The 22,934-nt window shown below is 41.5% G+C and overlaps 1 pseudogene; it reads right to left on the reverse strand.

Moving 5' to 3' along the window:
* Positions 1 to 3,811: 3,811 nt before the first annotated feature.
* LOC118017125 lies at positions 3,812 to 14,570 on the reverse strand (annotated as a pseudogene).
* Between the last annotated feature and the right edge of the window lie 8,364 nt (positions 14,571 to 22,934).

Genomic DNA, 22,934 nt, shown 5'->3' on the forward strand with positions numbered 1-22,934 from the left:
TTTTTTTTTGATTTTTATTTATTTATTTGAGAGAGAGAGAATGAGAGGCAGAGAGCACGAGAGGGAAGAGGGCAGAGGGAGAAGCAAACCCCCTGCTGAGCAGGGAGCCCGATACGGGACTCGATCCCAGGACCCTGAGACCCTGCTCTGACCTGAGCCGAAGGCAGTCGCTCAACCAACTGAGCCACCCAGGCGCCCTGGCTTCAAGTATTTAAAGTATTAGGAAAAGAGATTAATTGGGTAGTTTTTGTGTGATGTTGGTTGAATTACCTAACTTGTATGTGCTTCAATTTCCTTAAGTGTAAAATGGGATAGTATTTGGAGCGATCTCAAAAAAATACATGTAAAGCCTTTATGGGGGTTTGGCACACAGTCCACTCAGCAATATTAGCTTTTGTTATTTTAATTTTTTTTCTGTGTATCTCAATGGGAAGAACTCTAGCAAGATAATTTTCTAAATGTGTATTTCATGGATAAACATGTGTTTACCAAGAAGTTTTAAACATGTTCTAATAGAACTTAGACCATTTGCTGGAGTGAAGTGGAAAGCACGAGTGCTCCGCATTTGTACGTGCTGAAACTCAAGAAGGTTAGTAATCTGCCCAAAGTCTTCCTGTGAGTATGTGAGTGCACTGGTACTTGAATGAGGTCTTCTAACTTCCCAAGTCAATGTGCTTTCTACTCTATCAGGCTACCTTAATAAATAAACTAGGGCCAGTCCAAGGATATTGGAGGATGCAGAGTCCAGTCACTGAATGAAAAATCTTTTACTAGAGTTCTTACAAAATGGTTTGTAAGTGGGAGTGAGCAGTAGCAGTATTCAAACAAGAGGTTGGTGACCAGTTTTCATAGATACTGTGAAGGACTTCTTGCATTTGGGAAAATCTTGCCCTAGATGACTGTAATGGTCCTTTTGACTTAGATTGTATGGTCTTAAACTTGTTAGCTCATACTTTTAAAATTTTCATTATTTTTCATTGTGAGTCATCTCAAAGTCATAAATAATGTAAGCTGCTCTTAGATATTTTGTGTAATTTATTTGCCTTATACTTTCTGAGGGCAAAATGTGAGTAACATGACCTGGTGTATTTAGCCTCAGATATGTGCCCCACTGCATCACAGACATTGCATGTCTATTAAAAAGACATGTACTCAAGGGTTAAATCTAGTAGAATCAATAACTTTTACTGTTTTAGCAAAACATTCTTAAGTGAATCTTATATCTACCCACCCCCCTTGCTGTTAGGTACCTGGGAGTTAAAAAATAGAATAATTACTAATACTGTTTGGTGTCACCAACTCGTTTCATAGTGAAGTACCAGCAGTTTACCCACTTCTTTTGTACCATCAGTGCAAATGTTCAACACAATTGTTGCAGTATAAACTCTGTGATTCAAAAAATTATTCAGTGCTTTGACTGCTTCAGCATCACTTGTGTTTGTTGGCAAGTATTCACATAAAAGAGATATTCTTTGATAATTAATTGGTGCTAGTTACCAGATGAATATAAGCAAAACAGTAAGTTCAGCACATCTGTAGATTCATCCATTTGTAAGGCAACTACAGTTTTGGTTTTTTTTTTAAAGATTTTATTTATGAGCGAGCGAGAGAGAGAGCAGGAGCAGGGGGAGGGTCAGAGGGAGAAGCAGACTCCCCACTGAGCAGGGAGCCTGATTCAGGGCTCCATCCCAGGATCCCGGGACCCTGGGATCATGACCTGAGCCGAAGGCAGACGCTTAACCAACTGAGCCACCCGGGTGCCCCAGGCAAGTACAGTTTGGAAGATGAGCTATTAACTCAGTCTTCATGTTACAATTTAATTTTTAACTTGAGGGGAGCCTTTAACTTGAGCAGGCTCAGCGGGGAGCCTGCTTCTTCCTCTCGCTTTGCCTGCCTCTGTCAAATGAATAAATAAAATCTTAAAATTTTTTTTTTTAACTTGATGAATTACTATATCATTGGAAAATGGCACTCCTGTGATTTCTATACTGAATTTTCAGGTATTCGGCAATGTCCATTGTACCAGGGCTTTAAGTTAGCCTCTCAGCCAGTCAGTGGTATTCTCCAGGCAGTGCAATATGCAAGATCTGTATGATGCTTCAGTGGCTTCTATTATTTCTGGTTTGGGAAAGCCGGGTACAAACAAGTTTTGGCTTTTAAAGAGCTCATGACTTCTATGTTTAAAAAATTTATATGAGTTTCATAGGGCTGCCTAACAAAATACCACAAACTATGCTTTAAACAACAGAAATTTTGTTATCTCACAGTTCTGGAGCCTACTAGGAGTGTGAAATCAATGTGTTGGCAGGGCCGTGCCCTCTCTGAAGTATCTAGGAGAGGATCCTTCCTTCATTTTTCCTATATTTGGGTGGTTTCTAACAATCCTTAGCATCCCTTGGTTTGTGGCAACAAAACTCTAATTCCTGCCTCAGTCTTCACATGGCTCCTTTCCCTGTGTGTGTCTGTATGTCTTTGCTTTCTTGTCTTCTGAGGACACTAGTCATTGGGTTAGGACCAAATCTGGTATGACCCATTTTAGCTGATTGCATTTGCAAAGACTCTGTTTCCATAAAGTGACATCCTCAGGTTCAGGATGATCATGAATTCTTGGGCACACAATTCAACCCAGTACAGTATTCCATTCCTTTTTCTTTAAACTTTCTTTAAACTTGGGTCTCAAACTGATGCTGCCATTTAAGTAGCACCGTAAAACTATTTGAAAGTGTTCTGCTGCATAAGGCACAATAAGTTAAAAATATCCTTAAGGCCAAGGTGAAGATGTTTTCATCATACTTTTGTTTATTTATAGCTTTGTGCAGTTTCTTTGGAGTAGGTTCCTTCCTTCCATGAGTTCATTACTTTCAATATCTTTATGTGTAGATGGTGCAGCTGCGGACTGTGAAAACCAGTCTTTTAATCTCCCTGTATTAAGCCAACTTTTCTTAAACATAAGAAAAATACATAGTTAATTTTAGGATGAAATATTAAGTTACAAAATGATATTTTAGATATAAAAAATCTAGAAAAAGTCTTCAAGAATTAAAAAATATTGTGAAATAAGATATCAGAGTATATTTAGTAGGGTTGTTTCCACAGAGGTGTAAGAAAACCTTGTAGGCTCCAAAATCGTGATTTAGTGCGTACTGAGCAGAGACCATAGCAAGTATAACTGAAGATAGCCAGAAAGAGCCCAGTAAGAGTACAGAGAACAGAGTTAATCTCTGAAAATGCACAAACTTATAGTGTAAAGCAGCTACCTTAGAATTTTTTTTTTTGACCAAAGGACTAATTTGTTCATTATCATATATGTTCGAACAGTCTGTTTATTATTTATGTATTTATGTATTTATGTATTTATTTATTTATTTTTAAAGATTTTATTTATTTATTTGAGAGAGAGAGAATGAGAGAGAACACATGAGAGGGGATAGGGTCAGAGGGCAAAGCAGACTCCCTGCCGAGCAGGGAGCCCGATGCGGGACTCGATCCAGGGACTCCAGGATCATGACCTGAGCCGAAGGCAGTCGCTTAACCAACTGAGCCACCTAGGCGCCCGAACAATCTGTTTATTTATCGCTCCACAGAACCACAACCTGGGGCCTAGAATCTGAAATCTGAGGCTCCCTCCTCCGTAATTTTGTGGCTTAACTGGGGGCATAGTCTAGGCAGAATAGGTGTCTCCTTTTGGATACTGCAGAAGGAAGGTGGGGAAGGGGACATAGGCACACCCATACATAAAGATGGCCACACCAGGAGGCAGGTCGGAAGACAGAGTCTCACAATAAAGGCACTTTTACTTCAATAAGGGGCTGGGAGTTGACTGGGAGTGTTGTAGAGGCGGGGAGGAGTTTTTTGCAGGCTACAGAGAGAAATGAAGGGAGCTCACCTACACTGGGCCGTTCGCGGGGTCACTGGGGGCTGCTGTATATCTTTACTGCCTCTAGGGGAAGGTGATGTATGGGCATCATGGCCAAAGAGGCACGCAGTGATGAGGCCCAGTACCCCTGCGATTTTGGAGTGGCTTCCTCTCTCAGCAAGGACAACAGTGGAAGTGATCAGATAGAGGATGGCCACTATGAGGGTTCAGAAGAAATCACTCCAAGGCCAGTTGATGAGCTGTATCTTGGTATGCAGGTCACACATGTAGATGGCAAAAAAGATAGCAACAAGGATCATCTCAACTGCACTGGCAGGGAGGAAGATCCTGGTGTGGAGGTACTGGAGTAGATCAGAATCACCAGCCAAGATGTAATCTCAGCAAACAGGAGAATTCCCTTTCGGGTGCACGAAAAGTTGGTGCAGGAGGAGGGGGTGGCAGGAGGAGGGTAGCTGTGGGGGCTGAGAGGCGCTCGGAAGGCGCCATGGGGTGAGCGGGGGTCCCTAGGGACGCAGAGAATCTCCTCGCTTGCACATGGGTTCAGGGACGCTGCACACCCTAAGTTCGAATCACCTCACTACCTTAGAAATTTCTTAAAAACCAAGATCTACAAATACATTTCATTAGTCAGCAGAGCAGTAACATTATCACGTCATGAAGTCTCTGGAAAACACTACAGATGCATGAGAAAATGAAAGTGACAAAAGCAAAAACATGTTGGTATTATAATGAAAATAGTGTGAACTGAACCAACCCTGAAAGAGTCTCAGAGACTCTCAGGAATCTGGGCCCTAGTTAGAGAAGCAATGTCAAGGATAGACTGAATATGCTTATACCAAATGACAATAATTATGGGCCCAGCACGCCAAATGACTAATTAATGTGAGACATGACATTCTCCTCTGCAGCCAGCTCTAAGGCCACTCCCACTCATTCATCAAGGCCACTGATCATATTTGATTTGTATTCGGGTCCTTATTACGTCTCTTTGTTCTTAAAAAAATGAACAATGCTCAATAAATGTTCATTGAAAAAATTGGAGGAACTTTTTATTTCAGCAGACAACATGGTGAAAATATTTTTAAGTCTTTGGTGCCCTCAGGTGGCATAATATTGCAAAGCAATTTAGAAAAATAACTGCATGTATTATTATTATTAGCAGTGGTAGTAGTATTTTTTAATCTTGAGCCCAGTTTGAGTTTAGGCTGTGACTTCTATGTATTAATAAGTCTTTTCTTGCACTCCAAATTATTTTACATAAGTCAAATTATTTGGATATATTCCATCCACACCTCCCATTTCATGTTGATACAGTTTGAAATGTTAATATTCATTACTGAATAGTTTCTCACTAGCTATCCAGCTGACAAATCTATCATACCCCATCACTTCTTGCTCTCCTGTGGCCAAGAAAAATCGAGTGGTTCACATTGTTGCAGTTAGTTGTCTGATGAGAGAGGTGAGTTATATATTTATTTATTTATTTGAATTTTATTGTTATGTTAATCACCATAGATTACATCATTAGTTTTTGATGTAGTGTTCCATAATTCATTGTTTGTGTATAACACCCACTGCTCCATGCAGAACATGCCCTCTTTAATACCCATCACTAGGCTAACCCATCCTCCCACCCCCCTCCCCTCTAGAACCCTCAGTTTGTTTTTCAGAGTCCCTCGTCTCTCATGGTTCGTCTCCCCCTCTGATTTCCCCCCCTTTCCTCTTCCCCTCCTGCTATCTTCTTCTTTTTTTTTTTTAACATATATGGTATTATTTGTTTCAGTGGTACAGATCTGAGATTCAACAGTCTTGCACAATTCACAGTGCTCACCATAGCACATACCCTCCCCAATGTCTATCACCCAGCCACCCCATCCCTCCCACGCCACCCCCCACTGCAGCAACCCTCAATTTGTTTCCTGAGATTAAAAATTCCTCATTTCAGTGAGATCATATGATACATGTCTTTCTCTGATTGACTTATTTCGCTCAGCATAATACCCTCCAGTTCCATCCACATCATTGCAAATGGCAAGATTTCATTCCTTTTGATGGCTGCATAATATTCCATTATATATTTATATACCACATATTCTTTATCCATTCATCTGTCGATGGACATCTTGGCTCTTTCCATAGTTTGCCTATTGTGGACATTGCTGCTATAAACATCAGGGTGAACGTTCCCCTTGGATCCCTACATTTGTATCTTTGGGGTAAATACCCAGTAGTGCAATTGCTGAATCGTATGGTAGCTCTATTTTCAACTTTTTGAGGAACCTCCATACTGTTTTCCAGAGTGTCTGCACCAGCTTGCATCCCCGCCAACATCTGTCATTTCGTGACTTGTTAATTTTAGCCATTCTGACTGGTGTGAGGTGATATCTCATTAAGGTTTGGATTTGGATTTCCCTGATGCTGAGGGATGCTGAGCACTTTTTCATGTGTCTGTTGGCCATTTGGATGTCTTCTTTGGAAAAATGTCTGTTCATGTCTTCTGCCCATTTCTTGATTGGATTATTTGTTCTTTGAGTGTTGAGTTTGATAAGTTCTTTATAGATTTTGGATACTAGCCCTTTTTCTGATATGTCATTTGCAAGTATCTTCTCCCATTCTGTCGGTTGTCTTTTGGTTTTGTTGACTGTTTCTTTTGCTGTGCAAAAGCTTTTTATCTTGATGAAGTCCCAATAGTTCATTATTGCCCTCGCTTCCCTTGCCTTTGGTGATGTTTCTAGGAAGAAGTTGCTGTGGCTGAGGTGGAAGAGGTTGCTGCCTGTGTTCTCCTTTAGGATTTTGATGGGCTCCTGTCTCACCTTTAGGTCTTTCAACCATTTTGAGTCTATTTTTGTGTGTGGTGTAAGGAAATGGTCCGGTTTCATTCTTCTGCATGTGGCTGTCCAATTTTCCCAACACCATTTGTTGAAGAGACTGTCTTTTTTCCATTGGACATTCTTTCCTGCTTAGTCAAAGATTAGTTGACCATAGAGTTGAGGGTCCATTTCTGGGCTCTCTATTCTGTTCCATTGATCTATGTGTCTGTTTTTGTGCCAGTACCATACTGTCTTGATGAGGACAGCTTTGTAATTGAGCTGGAAGTCCGGAATTTTGATGCCGGCGGCTTTGCTTTTCTTTTTCAACATTCCTCTGGCTATGTGGGGTCTTCTCTGGTTCCATACAAATTTTAGGATTATTTGTTCCATTTCTTTGAAAAAAGTGGATGGTATTTTGATGGGGATTGCACTGCATGTATAGATTGCTCTAGGTAGCATTGACATCTTCATAATATTTGTTCTTCCAATCCATGAGCATGGAACGTTTTTCCATTTCTTTGTGTTCCATTGAGAGGATCATATGATTCTTGTTCTTTCTTTTGTTAATGTTTTGTATCACGTTGATTGATTTGTGGATGTTGAAACAAACTTGCAGCCCAGGGAGAAATCCCACTTGGTCCTGGTGAATAATCCTTTGAATGTACTGTTGGATCCTATTGGCTAGTATTTTGGTGAGAATTTTTGCATCCATGTTCATCAAGGATATTGGTCTGTAATTCTCCTTTTTGATGGGATCTTTGTCTGGTTTTGGGATCAAGGTAATGGTGGCCTCATAAAAGGAGTTTGGAAGTTTTCCTTCCATTTCTATTTTTTGGAACAGTTTCAGAAGAATAGGTATTCATTCTTCTTGAAATGTTTGGTAGAATTCCCCTGGGAAGCCATCTGGCCCTGGGCTTTTGTTTGTTGGGAGATTTTTGATGACTGCTTCAATTTCCTTAGTGGTTATAGGTCTGTTCAGGTTTTCTCTTTCTTCCTGGTTCAGTTTGGTAGTTGATACATCTCTAGGAATGCATCCCTTTCTTCCAGCTTATCTAATTTGCTGGCATAGAGTTGCTCATTATATGTTCTTATAATTGTTTGTATTTCTTTGGTGTTGGTTGTGATCTCTCCTCTTTCATTCATGATTTTGTTGATTTGGGTCATTTCTCTTTTCTTTTTGATAAGTCTGGCCAGGGGTTTATCAATCTTGTTAATTCTTTCAAAGAACCAGCTCCTAGTTTTGTTGATCTGTTCTACTGTTCTTTTGGTTTCTCTTTCATTGATTTTGGCTCTGATCTTTATTTTTTTTCTTCTCCTGCTGGGTTTAGGCTTTATTTGCTGTTCTTTCTCTAGCTCCTTTAGGTTGTGTATTTGAGATCTTTCTTGTTTCTTGAGAAAGGCTTGTATTGCTATATAATTTCCTCTTAGAACTGCCTTTGCCGTATCCCAAAGATTTTGAACAGTTGTGTTTTCTTTTTCTTTTTTTTTTTTTAGATTTTATTTATTTATTTAAGACAGAGAATGAGAGACAGAGAGCATGAGAGGGAGGAGGGTCAGAGGGAGAAGCAGACTCCCTGCCGAGCAGGGAGCCTGATGTGGGACTCGACCCCAGGACTCCAGGATCATGACCTGAGCCGAAGGCAGTCGCTTAACCAACTGAGCCACCCAGGCGCCCTGAACAGTTGTGTTTTCATGTTCATTTGTTTCCATGAATTTTTTTAATTCTTCTTTAATTTCCTGGTTGACCCATTCATTCTTTAGTAGGATGTTCTTTAGCCTCCATGTATTTGAGTTCTTTCCAACTTTCCTCTTGTGATTTAGTTCTAGTTTCAAAGCATTGTGGTCTGACAATAGGCAGGGAATGATCCCAGTCTTCTGGTACTGGTTGATACTTGATTTGTGACCTAGAATGTGATCTATTCTGGAGAATGTTCCATGGGCACTAGAGAAGAATGTGTATTCTGTTGCTATGGGATGGAATGTTCTGAATATGTCTGTGAAGTCCATTTGGTCCAGTGTGTCATTTAAAGTCTTTATTTCCTTGTTGATCTTTTGCTTAGATGATCTGTCCATTTCAGTGAGGGGGGGTGTTAAAGTCCCCCACTACTATTGTATTGTTGTCGATGTGTTTCTTTGCTTTTGTTATTAATTGGCTTATATAATTGGCTGCTCCCATGTTAGGGGCATAGATATTTACAATTGTTAGATCTTCTTGTTGGACAGATCCTTTAAATAGGATACGGTGTCCTTTCTCATTTCTTATTACAGTCTTTGGTTTAAAATCCAATTTGTCTGATATAAGGATTGCCACCCCAGCTTTCTTTCGGTGTCCATTAGCATGGTAAATGGTTTTCCACCCCCTCACTTTCAATCTGGGGGTTTCTTTGGGTCTAAAATGAGTCTCTTGCAGACAGCATATCGATGGGCTTTGTTTTTTATCCAATCTGATAGCCTGTGTCTTCTGATTGGGGCATTTAGCCCATTTACATTCAGGGTAACTATTGAAAGATATGAATTTAGTGCCATTGTATTGCCTGTAAGGTGACTGTTACTATATATTGTCTGTGTTCCTTCCTGGTCTATGTTGCTTTTAGGCTCTCTCATTGCTTAGAGGACCCCTTTCAATATGTCTTGTAGGGCTGGTTTTGTGTTTGCAAATTCCTTTAGTTTTTGTTTGTCCTGGAAGATTTTTATTTCTCCTTCTATTTTTAATGACAGCCTAGCTGGATATAGTATTCTTGGCTGCATATTTTTCTCGCTTAGTGCTCTGAATATATCATGCCAGTCCTTTCTGGCCTGCCAGGTCCCTGCGGAGAGGCCTGTTGCCAATCTAATGTTTCTAGCATTGTAGGTTACAGATCTCTTGTCCCGAGCTGCTTTCAGGATTTTCTCTTTGTCCCTGAGACTCGTAAGTTTTACTATTAGATGTCAGGGTGTTGACCTATTTTTATTGACTTTGAGGGGGGTTCTCTGTGCCTCCTGGATTTTGATGCCTGTTTCCTTCCCCAAATTAGGGAAGTTCTCTGCTATAATTTGCTCTAATATACCTTCTGCCCCCCTCTCTCTTTCTTCTTCTTCTGGGATCCCAATTATTCTAATATCATTTCGTCTTATGGTATCACTTATCTCTCAAATTGTGCCCTCGTGATCCAGTAGTTGTTTATCTCTCTTTTTCTCAGCTTCTTTATTTTCCATCATTTGGTCTTGTATATCACTGATTCTCTCTTCTGCCTCATTTATCCTAGCAGTTAGTGCCCCCATTTTTGATTGCACCTCATTAATAGCCTTTTTGATTTCGACTTGGTTAGATTTTAGTTCTTTTTTTTTTTTAAAGATTTTATTTATTTATTTGAGAGAGAGAATAAGAGACAGAGAGCACGAGAGGGAAGAGGGTCAGAGGGAGAAGCAGACCCCCGCTGAGCAGGGAGCCTGATGCGGGACTCGATCCCGGGACTCCAGGATCATGACCTGAGCCGAAGGCAGTTGCTTAACCAACTGAGCCACCCAGGTGCCCTAGATTTTAGTTCTTTTACTTCTCCAGAAAGGGTTTCTCTAATAACATCCATGCTTTTTTCAAGCCAGCTAGTATCTTTAAAATCATCATTCTGAACTCTAGTTCCAAGATTGTACTAATGTCTGTATTGATTAGGTCCCTGGCAGTCGGTACTGCCTCTTGTTCTTTTTGTTGAGGTGATTTTTTCCACCTTGTCATTTTGTCCAGAGGAGAATAGATGAATGAGAGAATAAAATGCTAACAGGGTAACAACATCCCGGAAAAATATACTCTAAACAAATCAGAAAAGACCTGAAACTGGGGGAAAAGAAAGGGAAAGAAAGAAGAAAGAAAAAGAAAAAGAAAAAAAAAAAAAGAAAAAGATAAAAACAAACAAAAACAGAACAAAACAAAACAAAAAATAATATGATCAAATATGATCAGGCTGGTGCATCGATTGGTGCCACACACTAGATTTTGGGTGTATTTTGGCCTGTTAGAAGAAAGTGCCTCCCAAAATTTTAAAGAAAGAAAAACTTATACATGCACAAAAATAAGGGTGAATACGATGAAGGGATGGAATATGATGGTAAAGATGAAAATTATAAAAAATTTTATATAAGGAATTGATAAGAAGTTGGTTGGAAAAAGAAAGAAGAGGATTTAAAAAAAAAAAAGGGAGAGAATGTGATCAGGCAGGAGACTAGAACAAAGCCATACACTAGAGATTTAGGGTATATTTTGGTCTGTTAGAAGAAACCATATCTCAAAATTTTAAAGAGAGAACAACTTATATATATATATGCCAAAAATAAGGCTAACTACTATGAAGGGATAGAATATGACTCTAAAAATGAAAAATAAAAATGTTTTTTTTTTTTTAAAATGGGATAGATAAGATGTTGGTTGAAAAAGGGAAAAAAAACTTCACAAAGAAAAAAGACTGTTAAAAAAAATTAACTTTGAAAGACTAAAGAATCATGGTAAAAAAGCCATGAATTCTATGTGCAGTATTCCCCTAGCGCTGGAGTTCTGCCGTTCTCATTGATCAGTAAACTTGGTCTTGGCTGTCTGTTCTTCCTGATCTTCTGGGGGAGGGGCCTGTTGCCGTGGTTCCCAAATGTCTTTGCCGGAGGTGGAATTGCCCCGCCCTTGCCCCTCTGGGCTAAGTAATCTGCTGGGGTTTGCTCTTGGGAGCTTTTGTTCCCTGCAAGCTTTCCGTACAGCTTTGGAGGCCGATAGTGAAAATGGCGGCCTCCCAGTCTCCACCCCGGAGGAGCCGAGAACTTGGGGCCCTGCCCCCAGAGAAAAGCAGTCAATCACTCCCGTCTCCCCGGTCTCTGGCCGCACTCCATGCTCACCTGGCCTGTGACCGAGCTTTTCTATCTCTGGCACCCGATTCGGTGTGGAGTCTCCAAACCCAGCAGATCCCTGCAGTGCACTCCCGCGCAGCTCCTCCCGGGCGAGGAAGGTGAGTCTCCCCGGATCTGCCGCTTGTTGGGTCCCTGCTGGAGGAGCAGGGGCCCGACTGTGCCAGGGATCACGGTTTATGTCAACCCCAAGCTGAGAGCCCGCGCCTGGGCTCCGCCTCTGCAGCCGGCTTCCCTGCTCCGATACCTGGGAGCTCTGCCACACTCAGGCACCCCTGGTCTTTCTGTGACCCCGAGGGTCCTGAGACCACACTGTCCCACGAGGATTCCACCCCCCACTTAGCCACTGGAGCGACGTCCTTCAGCGGAGCCATCTTCTAAACTTTCGGATTTTGTGCTCTGCGGCTCTATCACTTGCCAGAAGTGGCCGACGGAGGTCCCCTCCCCCGCCTTCTATCCTCCTGAATATCACCTCAGATTCACTTCTCCGCACGTCCTACCTTCCAGAAAGTGGTCACTTTTCCATTCAGAGAGTTGCTGCTCTTCTTTTCTTCGATCTCCTGTTGAGTTCGTAGGTGTTCAGAATGGTTTGATCCCTATCCAGCTGAATTCCTGGGACCAGAGGAAATCCAGGTCTCCTACTCCTCCGCCATCTTGCTCCGCCCCCTCCGAGGTGAGTGTATATTTAATTGCTTTTTTTTTTTGGTAGTATTCTCATGCTACCTTTGCCTTTGATTCAGTTCTTCACTATTTAACCTCCTTATGGGTATGCATTTCTTTTGAGAGAGACATTTATTTCATATTAGGAATGTCCAGAGTATTTTTGTATCTTTCTTTATATTTTTTCTTGTTACTGTCTCTTCCAAAATAGATGAGCTTTTTACTTTGTGAATTTGTAGGTTCACGTGTTTCTATCCAAAGTTGCCTATTCATAGGCAACTCTTAGATAAATAGAAAACATGGGTGCTTTCCCCAGTTATTATTAAGGAATTTGGCAAATCTAATGACATGACATGAGGTGTATTGAGTTCCTTTTACTATGAAAGTTGTTAAAAATACTTTTAGATCGGGTGCCTGGGTGGCTCAGTTGCTTAAGCGACTGCCTTCGGCTCAGGTCATGATCCTGGAGTCCCGGGATCGAGTTCCGCATCGGGCTCCCTGCTCGGCGGGGAGTCTGCTTCTCCCTCTGACCCTCACCCCTCTCATGCTCTCTCTCTCAAATAAATAGATGGAATCTTTGGGAAAAAAAAAAAATACTTTTTAGATCATTCAGTTACCCCGATGGTCAGTGCATTGGAAAGAACCAGGAGTGAACAGAACCAGAAGTGAGATACTTACTTTAGGGATGCCCAGTCCAAGTTCAATTCATTGTGAAGAACCTGGAGTGTTTTTTGTTGTTGTTGTTTGTTTGTTTGTTTTCTTTTTGGGGATGTTTACCAAAGTGATTAAAAGGAAAGGTTGGAAGAATTACAGTTGTTTGCCTAGGGAAAACTCTAGGGGAGAGGCATACCCAAAGTACATTTACAATATGACTACCCTTCTTTAATTTAAATATGTTGTTTCATTATGTCAACAAGTACTTGTGGAGAATTTAATACATATCAGCCACTGTCCTGGGCTCTGGGAACACAGATATTGAAAACGGAGCCCCATCCTTCATAAAGTTCTTCACCTAGTGAGGAAAGAGTGATGTTAAAACCAAGATAGCTTTATGAATGCTGTGACTTGCATAAAGGCATGTCCGAAAATTCTCTGCAAATATGTAAAATTCTCCTCATTTTGACTAATAATTAAATGTTAGCTGGATGATGGAGGAAAGGGCATTTCAACAGGGCTAGTGTGTGAGCAGTATTAGAAGAATGTGTGTGGAGGAATAGGTAAAGGCCTCTGTAGCAGACAGACATCTTGATGATCAGACTAAATATCTGGGATGTTGTCCTGGAAGCAATGAGGAATTACTGAAGAGAAGTCATATGAGCAGATACATATATTTTAGAATGATCACTTTGGCCACAGTGTAAAGAAAAGCTAGGAAGGGTGTACAATGAGAAATAGGGTGACAGTTAAGAGTGTTGCAATAATACTGGCAAAGAATGGAAAATAAGTGAACTAAGTGATTGTAGTGGGAATGAAATTGAGGTGTTAAGGAGAGAGAGTCACTGGGATTTTGTTGGTAAAGGAGTCAAGAGGTCAAGGCTATCTGCTCTGTGCTTAGCTTTGATGGTTGTGTCATCCCTTAAGAAAAGAAATTGAGAGGGGCACCTGGCTAGCTCAGTTGGAAGAGAATGCGACTCTTGATCTTGGGGTTGTGGGTTTGAGCCCCACAGTGGGTATAGAGATTACTTAAAAAAATAAAATCTTGGGCACCTGGGTGGCTCAGATGGTTAAGCGTCTGCCTTCGGCTCAGGTCATGATCCCAGGGTCCTGGGATCGAGTCCCGCATCGGGCTCCCTGCTCCTTGGGAGCCTGCTTCTCCCTCTGCCTCTCTCTCTCTCTCTGTCTCTCATGAATAAATAAATAAAATCTTTAAAAAAAAATAAATAAAATCTTTAAAAAGAAAATAAATTGAGAAGGAAGAGTGTATTTTGAGAGAAAAAGAGTGTCCACTTTGGATGTTGAATTTGAGGCATTCAAACGGCAATGTCTAGAAAGCAGTTAGTCATACAGATTTGGAGTTCAGAAAGGGGTCACTAGAGAGAGACTGGCCAGCAAAATCTGGAAGGGGGTTGACCTTGGGAGAAATGAATGAGACTGACTCAGTTTCCTGTTTTGATGACTTCTAGCCTGAGTCAGGACCTAGTTAGGAACAGTTAAAACACCAGTGGACAACCTGTCTTTCTGGGTGAAGGACCACAGGACAGAAAGTTAGCGGTGACTTTCAGAAGGAAATGACCCACAGAAGGAAAACTCCAAATTCTGTCTATAAACTCTGCTTAAATCTGTCGGACAGACTTAGGTTGGAGCTTTAGGGGCTTACCTGGGGCAAGGTACTTCAATCCATAAAGCTTTAGGTTCTTCATTTTTATCTTTATTTATTTATTTTTAAAGATTTGTTTATTTATTTATTTGAGAGAGAGAGAGAACATGAGCAGGGTAAGGGGCAGAGGGAGAGGGAGAAAGAATCCTCAAGCAGACTCCCCGATGAGTGCAGAGCCCGAGTGGGGCTTGATCCCAGGGTCCTGAGAGCACGACCTGAGCCAAAACCAAGAGTCTGAAGCTTAACCGAATGAGCCACCCCGGCTCTTCATTTTTAAAATGCAAAAACTAATATTTTGCAGCATGGTTATGAGGAATAGAAAAATGCAAGTGTTTCACACAGTGCCTTGCCATATAGTAGACTCTGAATAAATGGCTGTTTCACTAATCAGAATTCTGCTAGTGGCAAGTGACAGAAACTGAACTCAAGCTTGTCAAGCAGAAAAGGAATGTGATCAATAGTAAGGAAGAACCTGAGTAGTCAGCAACTCACTGTCATCAGGACAATGACATCTCTCTCTCCCCCAGCCCCCTCCTTCTCTTTCTCTCCCATACACACCCTGCCTTATCTCCTGAGGTTTACCCTTATTGTCCTGTTTGTTGATAGCTTCCTCCTTTGGAAGTGGGTGTGGGTGCAGATGTGGAGAAGCCTGGTGCAGACTGGTTCAGGCTTACACTCTCTGTGGTAGCAGCAGAATAGCTTCCAAAGATGTCCACGTCTTAATCCCACGAACCTGTGACTGTTACCTCACATAGCAAAAGGGAATTAAGACTGCAACTGGGGGGCATTTGAATTGCACTTTTTTTTTTTTAAAAGATTTTATTTATTTGTCAGAGAGAGAGAGAGAGAGAGATCACAAGTAGGGGGAGGGGCAGGTGGAGGGAGAAGCAAGGAGCCCGATGCGGGGCTCCATCCCAGGACCCTGTGATCATGACCTGAGTTGAAGGCAGACGCTTAACCGACTGAGCCACCCAGGCACCCCTTATCTTTGAAATATTATTAAGTGAAAAAAGGAAATTATAGAATATTATGTGTAGCCTGATCCTATTTTGGAAAATTAAAAAAAGAAGGTGCATGTGCCTGTGTATTTGTATATTTCTGTATGAACACAGGGAACGTTATGGAAGGATTCTTAAGGTTGATTACTTCTGGGGAGGTGGGATTGGATGGAGATGGAGAGAAGATTATCAATTTTTTTAAATTAAAAATTATCAATTTTTAATTACTCAAGTAATTAACGAATCCTTATGTTTGTAAGCTGGCGCCTTTAAATACCACTCTTGGCTCTCTCCCTTTCCCTCTCCCTTGTTATCTGTTTAGTATGTGGCCTTCCTGGTATTTTCTGTGTATTTACATGGTTATATATGTACATGGAGAGAATTTATAGTATTTGAAAAAACACGTGACACCATGCCCTTTGGATCTTTCTGCAATATATTTTTTTCCTTTCACTGTATTTTTGGATATATATACCCACGTGTTAGCACATGTAAACCACCTTATTCTTTTAAAATGCTGAATAGCTTAAGGAATCAACCATAGTGCAGTTAATCAACCATCTACTTAGCTATTCTCCTGCTGATGGGTCGTTAGATTGTTCTCCTTTTTTAGATATTACAGACAGTGCCACAGTCCCCACTCTTGTGGCCTTGTATACATGTTCCTGTTTCTCTGGGAGAGTCACTAAGTAGTGAAATTGCTGGGTCACAGGGTATGCAATTAAAAAAAAAAAACCAGTTTCAAAATAGTTTTGTGGAATTTCCTTTAAAAGATGCTGTGACAATTAAAAAAAAAAGGCCTAATTTTTAAAGCCAGCATGTATTACTTAGGTAATCAAAAATAAAGAAAATCCATAAAAGTATTTGCTAACTCTCTCTCGATATATGGATGAGGTTAGGTGGACTTTTACATGTCTGGGCTCTCTCCAGGGATTCCTCCCATCTGAGGCAGGAGGTGGAGAAAGTCCCCTCAGACAGCAAAGACCAATGAGTCTTTAGAGAACTTGTTTCTGTCCATATGGCATCTGGAACTTAGCTGCAAGGATGAAAAAAATCTTTAAATTTATGATTTGGTCTTCTCTTGCAGATCTAGCATGAGAAAAAAGCATCTTTGAGCACCAGAAAAGATTTTATTTATTTTAAAATTTTTTAAGTAAATTCTACCCCTAACGTGGGACTCAAACTCATGATCCTGAGATCAAGAGTCATATGCTCTACTAACTGAGCAGCCAGGCACCCCAAGATTTTATTTGAATATGTGAAAATAATGGCTGAGGGGAAAAAAGTTCTTTGGAATTCACAGAAAAGTGTGAAATGGGAATATTTCCTTCTGTGACATCGCCAGTGAATGTAGAACATACTCGGATAATTTAATGGGATTTTTAATAGAAACGAAACTACTCAGCTAATGAATTCGTTAGCTTACAGGAGGTTCTCAGCAAAGACATGCAAGTGCTTTCATACTCGTTGCCGAGGGTATCACTTACCAGCAGAGGGGGCCAAAGAACTTTCCATGATTGGGAAACTCCCTGACTACAGAATGTCGGTCAGGATCACCTTTGCCTGCCTAATGGAGCAGCCTATATAGTGTTTTTAAACTTTGGTGTCCAAGAAGCAACACCACAGCTTTCATTAACATTATTAAAAATTTATACATAGAATAACATATGCATATTGTTAAAAATATAATACTAAAACATTAACAACAAATCTTTTTGTATATAAAAATAGAAAATGATACAAAATATCCCTACTCTCTCCACCCCTTCATTGTTGCCAATTCTACTGCCCAGGGACAACCATTTTCAATTCCTGTTTCTTTTGCCTTGGAAAAAAATCATGTATCTTTTTAATAATACAACCTCAAAGTAAAAAAGTACAGAAGGATGCTTAGTGAAAAATATTTTTATTTCCCTCTTGCTTCCCCAGACCCCCATTTCCCTTCATTAGTGGCAGCCACCGTGAGCAGTTCATTGACTATCCTTCCAGAGGAAATCCATTTGATGCATCTTTAACAAATAGAATAATTCCAGAAAAGCAATATATCCATATGGCTCAAAATTCAAAAGCTTCTAATAGGAATTCAGAGAACAGTCTCCCTCTCACCTCTGTCTCTCAGAGGCAATTAATTAAGTCATATTTCTGAATTTATCAATCTGAGACATTAGCTACTGACTTTATATTATGGTAGATGGTTTGTCGCTTGTACTCCCCATTCCCATCTTCGACCTCCTGATATGAACATAACAATGGGCATTTTGTAGACCATATCCTTCATTGCTGAGCTTAATATTGGTGTAATTTTTCCTTTCTTATGTAATATTTGGCCAATTAACCTGGCTCTAATTGTCTTACTTTTTCATTGGTTTAGTTTTTTATGCTTTTGGCACTGATTTTGCATGCACATCCTCAGATTTGTCAACTGCCAATGATATTTTCCAGATTACCAAACATATCTTTTCCCCATTCTCTGTCTTCTTGCTCTTCTAAGCTGAACTGCTTGTGCTCTGAGCCTGTGCAGAGCTCCCGTCCTCCATCTTGCCTTTACCCCTTAACTCTGTTGGAGCTCCTTTTGCCTGGGTCCCGTGCGTTAAATTAATTAAACAGGAAGGCCACTAGACTGAAGAGGTTCTAATGCTGTGGTGGCCTATGCAAGCAAACCGAAATCTAAGCCTGGAAATGCCTCAAGGTTACAAAATTGAAACACTAGAGACAACCACTCATGGATAGCCAACTAGCCTTTAAGCTATAGCCAGTTATATAATTTCCTTTCTTTGCTTCCACACCTTCTCTAAGTCTTTCTCTTGCCTGTTGGGGGAGCACTCCTAACCACCTCTGGTTTGACGCTGACTGATCAGATTAATTTTGGCTCTAACTCTTAAAAATTTTCATGTGCCTCAGTTTATGGTTTAACACATTTTCCTTTTCTGGGTTTATTCCCTCATTTTCTGGAACACATCTTCCAGAACCTTCTTCCCAAGAGAGGGTGCACATTTAATATTTTGAATTCCTTGCAAGTCTGAACATGTCTTACTTCTTTATCTATACTTTGGCCCAATATGTATTTCCAGGTTAGTAATCTTTTCCTTGCAGAATTTCTCCATTGCTTTTCAGTGTCTCTAGTTGAGAAGTCTGAAGTCATTCCGATTCTTGATTCTTTGTATGTGATCTGCTTTTATCTTTGTTTATTTCTAGGTCCATGGAATTTTGTGAAGATACTACTTTGTGTAGGTCTTCCTTCATTTATTCTTCTAGGCATTGAGGAGGCCTTTTCAATTCTTGGAACTTTTCCTATATTTCTTTACTTTCTTCCTTCCAGCAGGTCATCTGCTGTTGTATCTACCCCTGTAAATTTGTCACTGTGGTCTTATAGGTCTCATATGCATTTCCTATTACTTTAGTGAAGTCCCGAAAAGATTGAGGAGATAACACGAGTGCTAAGTTGGCCACAGTAAACCAAGTGTTTCTGTCCCTTTACTTTTTGGAGGATTCCTGAAAGAAGGGCCCGGTGTGAATCTGTGGAAAGCATCCCAGGAAACATGAAACACAAAACCAGCAGGATATCTTTAAGTAAATGGTTTTATAAGGGCAATGTTTTAGAAAAGGCCCCCTTCTCTTTTGCCCTTGCCCCTTCCTCGTTACCAGAATTAAAGTGGGAACTGTAGACAGGGAAGGGCTGCATTTTGGAGAGCTTGACAAGGAAGAAGGAGCAGGACGTGCTGCCTGCCTCGCTGTGGAGCAGAGGAGCACAGAGGGAACGGGGTGGACGAGTAATGGGGCTCCTTTCACCTCGGGTGCCCGTTCCCAGATCCCAGTATCACCCTGGTGGGGCCCCTTCTTGGCCCCAGACAAAATCCTAAACTCCCGTGTGCGTCCTTGCACACACCTTCTCTGCTAGCAAAAAACTTGACTTTTTTTTTTTTTTTTAAATTCTGTCCTTTAGGTCTTTTTTATACATGTCAGTCCTCGCTCATGTAGTAGTTCAGTGGTTCTCAAATCTGAAAGCATAGTGGAATTATTTGGGGAGTTTTAAAAAACCCAGCGTCCCATCTCTACTTACTCAGAAGTCCGGGGGGTGAGGCCCAGGAGTCTAAACACTGCTCCGCAGATGCCCGGCCTGATTTGGGAAGCGCTGGGGTAGCTCATGGCTTTTCTCAGGCAGAGAATTAACCTCTCCTTAAAGAGACCATGTGGAAGTGACATGGTTGTGACTTTTGTGGTTCTGGCTTTGGCATGTGGTCCTTTGGAGTCCTTCCTAACCTGTTGATGGCACTGGTTGGTGAGTGACAACTGGAGGAGAAGCAGAAATCAGGTTTCTGTTCTAAGCAACTGTCGTGTATATGGTAAGAAGACTCTTTTCTTTAATGTAACTTAATTGTGATTTAATTTGGCTATTTCAGTGACATTCAAGGGATAGTTTTCTTTGGAAAGACTGGGAAGGAAAGGAAAATGAAAAGTTAATAAGGATTATTATAAGGATTTGTTCAACATTTTTAATAAAAGAAAATGAACACGAGGGGGCAGCAGACCACTGTTCGGAGGAGGGTCTGCAAAAAAGACTGTTTTCTTAGAAATGTGATGTGTTTGTTAAATATCTTCTAAAGAAGGTGGCCCTGATGTCAGAACCACTCTTCCCTGAAGGACAGTTTCAATCTTTTCAATGTTTCCCTCCACATTATCCCGCTCTCCCCATATGCTTTCAAGAAGCACAGTCCCACATGGTAGTTGACACCTGTGGTGTTTCCACACACTGGGGCCCTCCCAGAGAACCCTCCTAGTTCCTTTCCCAGAGGCTCTTCACACTGGTCCTCCAAGGACACACTAGCTCTCCCAGAGAGAAGCCGCTGAGTCATTCATTGCCTGCATCGTGAGGAATGAGGAAGTGGAGGCCTCTCAGTACAGAGTCAACTGAGGCCCTCACACAGGACTTGGGGAGATCAGGTCAGGTGTGTCCATGCTCAGGGATGACCCTGACAGTTTGCACTATGCTGAGGGACATTCTGTAGAGCCAAAAGCTAAATGGTATATGGCTAGGTATTTTATTCTGTATCACCTAAGTCTGTTTCCTCTGCTAACTCTGGGAGTTGTTACCCAGGTTATCTTCTTAACTAGAACTCTCCATAGTCCATCCAAACAGGAGAAAAAAAGTGTGCTGCATTTTGATGCAAAATGTGCTGCATTTTGATTATTTAAGTGGCCTTAATTTGGTTATTTTTGGTGAAAGGGTGGAGGTTTTCTGTTAGCACTCATAGGGGCCTTGGTACCATATGATGTTTTCTGATAAGTACTCCTAGTGGAGGCTCCACCAGAGCCAGGAGTGTTGGGTTATGATGTTCTCTTCCATGAGCTGTGTGACCTTGAACAGGTCACATAACCTCGATTTCCTCATTTGTAAAGGAAGGAGTTAGCCTGGAAGGTGTTTCTTCATCAGGAGCGTGCACTTCTGGGTCTGGTTTGAAGCATGTAGATCCTCAGGCCACATCCTCTCCCACAGAATCACAGTCTCCAGAGGTGGGCCCCTGGCATGTGTGTGGCTGGTGGGGACAGGGAGAGTGGGAATTCAACCTACTCCAAGTGGTTCTGGTTAGCTCCCCGGGGTAGGAACATTGGCTAGAATGTTGCAAGTATTCCTTCTAACTGACTGTCATTCATTCACTCATTCATTTATTCATCAAAACTTCAGCACAAATATGCTGATGTAAAGGTCTTCATGAGTCTATTTGGAATTCAGATCCACTAAAAAATTGCCAGGAAGATTATATGCCACACACACACACATACTGTTCCAGTAAGTATAGTAATGGGCACTTGGTTAGGTAACATTAATATCATTATTTGTTGTCTAAATCTCAGTGACCTGATAGTAGCTGATAAAATGAAACCTCCTAGGACATATGAACCAAGAAATGAGTGGCACGGTATTAAGTAGCTGATGCATGGTGGTGTGATCTGGGCAAAATATCTTGAATTGCTTCATCTTTATTAATTATTACTTTCCAAAAGGGATTATAAAAACTGCTGTTTATTACCTGGGATGAGGACTAGGATTAAATGAGATAACATGTGCAAACATACTTTGTAAACTATAAAAGCCCTAAGCCTTAATAATAATATTGCCATCGCCTCTTCTCTCAAGCAGGAGTGGTGGGAATTTTCCTCTCAATCCACATCTCTTTTTTTTTTTTTAAGATTTTATTTATTTATTTGAGAGAGAGAGTGTGAGAGAGAGAGAGCACAAGAGGGGGTAGGGTTAGAGGGAGAAGCAGACTCCCTGCCGAACAGGGAGCCTGATGTGGGACTCGATCCCGGGACTCCAGGATCATGACCTGAGCCGAAGGCAGTCGCCTAACCAACTGAGCCACCCAGGCGCCCTCAATCCACATCTCTTAAAGACAGCAGTAGACTCAGTGAGATTTTAGTTTGTACACGGTGAGCGACCTCCCTGGGTTTTCTCTCTTTTGCTTTCCGTGAACCACAACAACCCACTTCTTCATGTACTCGGCCTCAGGCAACTCCTCCCCGAAACTCCCTTCACACAGCATCCATCTCATCCACCAGAAAGATGTGCCCTGTGGTCCAGAGTACCTCAGCTGAAGCCTCCTCCATTGTATTGTTTAGTTTCTTTGTAAATGTTAGGTTTTGTGGTCAACTGTGGCTTCGGAGATACAAAAGCTCCATTTTAGTTTGTTTGGGATAGGCTTTCCAAGAAATCGGAGCTGAGCGAGCCTGAGAAGAGCTGATCAGCGTGTCCTGCACTGTCCTCTTCATCCCTCCCTAGAGGGGCAGGAGCCTTTCCCATCCCCATCTTCAAGTTAAGCCTGTCTTGCTTCAGATATTGAGGGTCCTTTCCCATGCTTCTTCTTTATTTCTAGAGTGAGGAGAGGGGTTGGTGCATTTGTGTCCTGTTTTACAAGGGGGAAGGAGTACACAGTTTACTGGGAGAGGGGTTTTGGGATCAGATGAACCAAAGAAACGGGTGTGGAGGTGCCACAGTGTTATTGTTCCTAGGGAACATGGTACCCTGTCCCCTTATAGTTCTTTCCCCAAGGGAAAGCAGAGGCATTAGATGACTTTATTCAGGATCACTCGTAATGCTACATTTCTAATGAGGTCTCTGCAAGGTGCTGAAGGCAGCACAGTTTCTTGCTAATTTTACACGCTGCAGGGGGAAAGTTCTGGGCTCACCAAAGAGAACTCTGGAAATGGCCAGCTCTGTACCCATGCACTCCCAGCTCCCCTGACCCTGTCTTCTCTCACTCTCAGGAGGCAGGTGGCTCCTCCCCAGGACACCTGCTGTGCCACTAACAGTGATGATTCCCAGATGAAGACAGATGGGGAGCCGGGCTCCTTCTCATCAGCACTGAACTTGGGGTGCCTTCTGAGCTACAGATCAGTATTCCTCATACCCT

The sequence above is a fragment of the Mirounga leonina genome, unplaced genomic scaffold (assembly GCF_011800145.1).
Source record: "Mirounga leonina isolate KUSES-001 unplaced genomic scaffold, KU_Mleo_1.0 Mir_168, whole genome shotgun sequence".
Classification (NCBI taxonomy): Eukaryota; Metazoa; Chordata; class Mammalia; order Carnivora; family Phocidae; genus Mirounga; species Mirounga leonina.